Consider the following 6,000-nt stretch of genomic DNA (forward strand, 5'->3'; position numbering starts at 1 on the left):
GCAGAGTTGAACATTTTGATTCCCTGCTTACAATTCTTCAAAAATATTTCCTACTTCCATTCTATTTGGAATAAAGTCCATACCATTTAGCTTTATATTAAAATGTCAACATGTTCTGTCTCTTACACATTTTCCCAGTTGTGTTTTCCACTGCCTTCGTCCTACAGATCCTATTCTTTGGAGCCATACAGACTAGCTGTAATTCACCAAACATACCATAATGCCAAATGTCTCTGTGATGCTTCTTGTAGCTGGATTAACTTTCCAATTATTTTTCTTTGGTGAAATCTATTCATTCTTCAAAACCATGCTCTGGTACAAATCTAAGGCCCTCTTCTTTGTGCTAATCAATCCCTTCGAGGCGTTTCTTCTGTCCATAATGCATAATGCTCCTTACTGCCCATTCAACACTACCGTGTCCTAGAACATGACCTCTTCAGCAGCCAAACTGGTGTCCTCTGTTAGCAGTGCCCGTCAAATACTAGATCTATACCTCTCTTTTCTTTAACAATTTTTCTTTTCTTTTTTTAAATAAATGAATGATTTCTCATAAGATTTAGGCTTCAGACCATCACCTCATTTCCTATCAGGCACTTAAAAACATGACCAGATGATAAGGAACAGGAGAACTCACAGATACAAATTATGAATCAAGAGGTAGTTTTCTCTCTATTCAGTCTTAGTATAGTTTTAGATTTAATACATGCATAACAAATGATAATGGTGGTTATTTTATTGTCATCAGGCAAAGATAAAAAAAAAACAGCACTGCCTCAAATCATCAATAATATTTCCCTAAGAAGTGAATAGGAAGACCTGTGTAAACTTTGCATTCTGTGTTTGGAGTCTGTTCACATTTTTACAAAATTTGATTACAATTTACAAAAATTTGATCTACACTCTCATTATGTATGTGTGTGCGTATTTTATATATGTATAATTTCTACAACACAGCCTGCAGAACAACTATTAAACTTTTTAATCTGGATTGGCTGTTGTTAGGACAATGACCCATTTCTAGTGACAATCTATAAGGTATAGATAAGGCCAAAAGACTTTTTGTGACCCAGATGTTGTCACTTAGCTTTATGATGAAAGAGAGAAATAGATATTACTTGTTTTTCATTAATTACTGAGGGGAAGTGTTCTATATTATATTCATGGTTAGATAATGACTTACCAGTATTCGTTATTTCTTATAATCATACATAAATGGACTATAGAGGATTTGGAATTACTGTCATTTCAGACATTATATTATTTTCTCATCTGATGATTGTCCTTTTGTGATGATTGTAATGTTTATCTTCTCAGATTCATCTTGACCCCTTGCTCAGATCCCTGGAGACTCTTTCCCCAGTGAAGCAGTTGTTATGTTCTCTTGGTAATAAGAAAATTCAGACATAAATAGCTCTAAGCAGAGTTATATAAGGTCTTGTTATTTCAGTTATGTTTTCTAAAAGGAAGGATGTTAAAAGTGGACATCTTTGTGGTAAGGTGAAAAGATAAGACTTAATGGAAATATTTTGATGAGATTGTGATTCAGCAAAATATTTAATGAGGACCCACCATGTACAAGACCCTTCCAGGCACCACTCACTATTTCATTTAGTTTCATTTAGTAGAAATCTTTTATTTGTCATCTACTGCTTTTTCTTCTCTCTATATTATTCTCTTGGCTCTTTCTTCTCTCTATATTATTCTCTTGGCTCTTTTTTTATATAACTAATGGTTGTTGTATAAATGAATGCACACATGAGTGCCTGAGTACATGAATATATGAATTCATAAATAGCTTGGCAATGAAGCCTTGTGTGTGTGTGTGTGTTAGCATGCTCTCTAATGCATAAATAAGCCTTTGCCAAAAACAATACAAACACAAAACAAAATAAAAGCCTTTAATTTAAAGGCAGCACATGAAGGCATTATAGTGGAGCAAACTGAGGACCAAACCCAGATCACTGGAATTTTAGTCTCAGTTATGGCACTCACTAGGTGAATGCCAAGTCAGCTTTTAAGGGCTCTGTATTTCACCTGTAAGATGAGGAAATTGTAGATGGCAAAAGTTACAAAGATGGTACTTGAAAATTTTTGAAAAATACTGTTCTAAGCCATTTTATGGGGGTGTTATAGGGATCTTATAATGTGATAGGGTATTTTGGGGGGTATTATAGGCAGTACTGTAGTGGTTTTCAAGCTTTTCTTTTTGAGGGGTAGAACCTCTTGTCAAATAAAATCTTACAAAGAGACTTAGAATGTGAAATACATAAAAATTGAGATTTTGTGACTGCCAACCCTTGTTGTTCTCTAATACCTTCCCTTTCTGTTCTCTCACCTCTTATATATCAGGTATATCTAGTGTTTGCTAAATTCATGAGTGAGTCCATTCTCAGGGTGAGGCCTAATTTTGCATCTTTAAAAAATAAGCAAGAGAGTTATAGTTTCTGAATATAAAGATACTTAAAGACCAGTAACAAATGTTTCCTTCTGTTCTTTTATGCCATATCAAAACAGTATTACACAGCATTCTGGTGTCACCAAATTAGTTTCAGCCTTCTGCTTGTGAGGTTTGTTTCTTTCATAAGTCCTCTTAGATCTGGATCCTTGACCTTTTAGGAGGCCCGGGACAGACTGGCCCTAAATTGGGTGTCTGCTTCTAAATGAGCAATAATCATTGGCAGAATTAATATCCAATTAATTCAGTTAAATCAGCAAGTGCCATACCATTAATTCACTTGAGGTCCTGGGAAGATTCCTCACATTTCTTGGATTTTTCTCATAGGAAGTCTGTAATGATGTAGTATTTATATTTCTGAGAAAGGAGCACACAGGAGTTTTGTATGCTTACTTGCTCAAAACAATAATGAGCCGCTACACTTTGTGATTTTAGTCTTCTCAGGAAAAGAGAAAAAAATAAATTTATGATGAGTGTCTGGTGTCTTTGAGCCTAAAAAGAAGACTTTGATAAAAATTCTACCTATCTCCCACATGTCCCATGAAACATGCTTGAAGAGCGTTATGCTGGTGGACAATTTTTAAAATCCTGGGGATGTAGCACTTGTGAATGAGTATCAAGAGTCTTCTGTATTAACTTAAAATAATTTTAGATATTGAAGCAAAGACAGGAAAAGAAAATACTTGTGAATTCTTGCTCAAGTATAAGAGAAAACAGAGGCAAATTAGTATGCCTTTTTAGTTATGTTTTATATACATAGTCTTAGTTTTCCAGCTTAATGTAAATCTGTATGAGATTACATAAAAGAGTAGCTTTTCATAGGCTCCATATGTTCTGAAAACAATAGAATCTCTTTTTTTTGTTTCGTTATTTTAAAAATTATCTGGGTCCTATCTTGTCCTGAACTTCCACTTTTGTTCCCAGTTATCCTCTGTATCATGGCCCTAACCCATCTTCATTTGCTCTTATTCTCTGATAATCTTGTTTGCCTCTTCCAAGAGGCAGTGGAGGATAATGGTTAATTGCATGAACTCTGGAGGCACAGTTCCTGGGTGTGAATCCTGTCTCTGTCCTTTGCTAGATGAGTTAGCTTGGACAAGTCATTCACCCTTTTAATGCTTCAGAATTCTTACCTGTACAATGGAGACAAGGGTAGTTGTGAGAATTATGAGATAATATGTTTAGGGACTATAAAATAGTGTTTACTGCAAAGCTATTACTATTCCTATCACAGGAGTAAGAACATATATTCTATCAATATTGGTTATTTGTAAGATGATATTTGTAGATTATCAGGCATTTTGGTTCAATCTCCTGCCCCCTCCTATCTGCTGCTTTTGGATTATCACACTTTTAGTGTTTCAGGGAGAGGCATAGAGCATATATATTTTATTCGTTCAAACATTTTTTTAGTAAATATGTATTGCTTGGCACAGGGAATATAGTGACTAGCAAGATTCACTATGAGCTTCTGAGAGGTACAAAACTATGCATTTTTAAAAATAAGTATATAATTATGATAAATACTGTAACTAAGAAAAAAGTGATGATGTGGTAAGACCTTGTGACAAGCAGGGTAATTCAATAAAGATTTTTCTGAAGGAAAGATATTTGAGCTGAAGGCTGAGGAATGAGTGAGCCAGGCAAAATTTCAGAAGTATTACAGTGCAGGAAAAGTCCTGAGGCAAGGAAGGCATGTTGGATAAACCCCAAATGCAATTTGCCTAAAGATAAATGAGATAAAGGGAACAGTGATGTGGGATTAGGTGGGGAAGTAGGTGGAAGCCAACAGAAGAAGATGAGGCTGCAAAGGCAAGGAGAGCCCAGATCTATAGGGACCTGTATGACATATTAGGGTTTTGGATTATCCTAAATGTAACAGGAAGCCATGAAGAATGTAATGCAGGGAAGTAATATAAGGAATTCTGCATTTTTAAAAGATCACTTTGGAGAATAGATAGAAGGTGGGTAGAAGGGCTCCTTTCTTTGTTCCCTAGCTACAGTACCTGTAAAAGAACTGTAACCTCCTCTTTGAAGCTTGCCTTATAATTTTTGCCTGCAGAGATGACCTTCACTCATTTGTTCACCTAATGAACCTATTGTCTCTTCCTGTCATAGCACTTATGACACTGTGCTGTGATCCTGACACATGCCAAGGACACATTAAGTATTGTAGAATGAATAATCATTTATTCATTCCTCTGAAGATGAGACTGTGGGCACTTTAAAGTCAAGGAGACAAACCATGAGAGACTCTTAACTCTAGGAAACAAACTGAGGGTTGCTAGAGAGGAGGAGGGTAGAGGGATGGAATAACTGGGTGATGGGCATTAAGGAGAGCGCATGATATAATGAGCTCTGGGTATTATATAAGACTGATGAATCACTGACCTCTACCTCTGAAACTAATAATACACTCTATGTTAATTAATTGAATTTAAATAAAATAAAATAAATTAAAAAAATAAAGTCAAGGAGGTCATTTAGCACCTAGTTTCAGGCTGATTGGAAACTAGACCTTTAGGCAGTGGGGATGGTCTTTTTAACCTGTGTTGTGGAAAAACAGTTCATCTAGTTTTTAGATATTTTTCAGAAGCAAATGATCCATATGTAGCTGTTGATTTGATGTGTCTGTGGGAGGAGGAGTTCAGGATCTTCCTACGCCGCCATCTTGTGGAAGACCATTAAGGCATTATTTATATAAGTAGAAACATGGGAATAGTTTGTCACTTTCTGTCTGTTATTGTTAGAAATTAACATTTATCCAAACAAATTGTATACTAAGAATTTTTTCTCTTCTGTCAACCTGTGTACTGATTTCAAGTTTGTATCCTATTAGTAATTTACAGAGAACACATTTTATAGTAGAAATTGATTTTGAATGGTTGTTCAGGAGACACATTTTACTCAGAGCAGCATTTAGCCTAGCTACTTTGCAGTCTGATGACTATTAAAAGAATTCCATTATCCCTTTGTTACTTAGTATTCTCTCAGGCTAAGCTAATGGTTTAAGTTCATATTAATTCTTAATACTTTATAATTTTTATCTCAAAAGTCCTTGATGCTTATTGCCTAATTAAACAAACTGATTTTCTCTCCCAGAAATGCTTATATCTAAGTGTTGGGTACTTACAGTCTTAAGGAGTTTTACACAGAAAATGCCTTATTACATACACATTTTTTCTCAAATTTGTTTGCTCTCCATTTTTTTTTTTTTTTAAGATTTTATTTATTTATTTGACAGAGAGAGACACAGCAAGAGGGGGAACACAAGCAGGGGGAGTGGGAGAGAGAGAAGCAGGCTTCCCGCGGAGCAGGGAGCCTGATGCAGGGCTCAATCCCAGGACCCTGGGATCATGACCTGAGCCGAAGGCAGCGAATTAATGACTGAGCCACCCAGGCGCCCCTGTTTGCTCTCCATTATTTGCATCCCACTACAACAGTTTTTAAGAGGAAGCACATTTGTCTCCTCTGTTTATCTTCCCTATAGTTAAACACAATATCAGTTGTAATTGAGTGCAGTAGTCCTAAGTTTCTGAAAGTGT

Source organism: Leptonychotes weddellii, chromosome 4 (assembly GCF_054177405.1).
Source record: "Leptonychotes weddellii isolate Sample4059 chromosome 4, ASM5417740v2, whole genome shotgun sequence".
Lineage (NCBI taxonomy): Eukaryota > Metazoa > Chordata > Mammalia > Carnivora > Phocidae > Leptonychotes > Leptonychotes weddellii.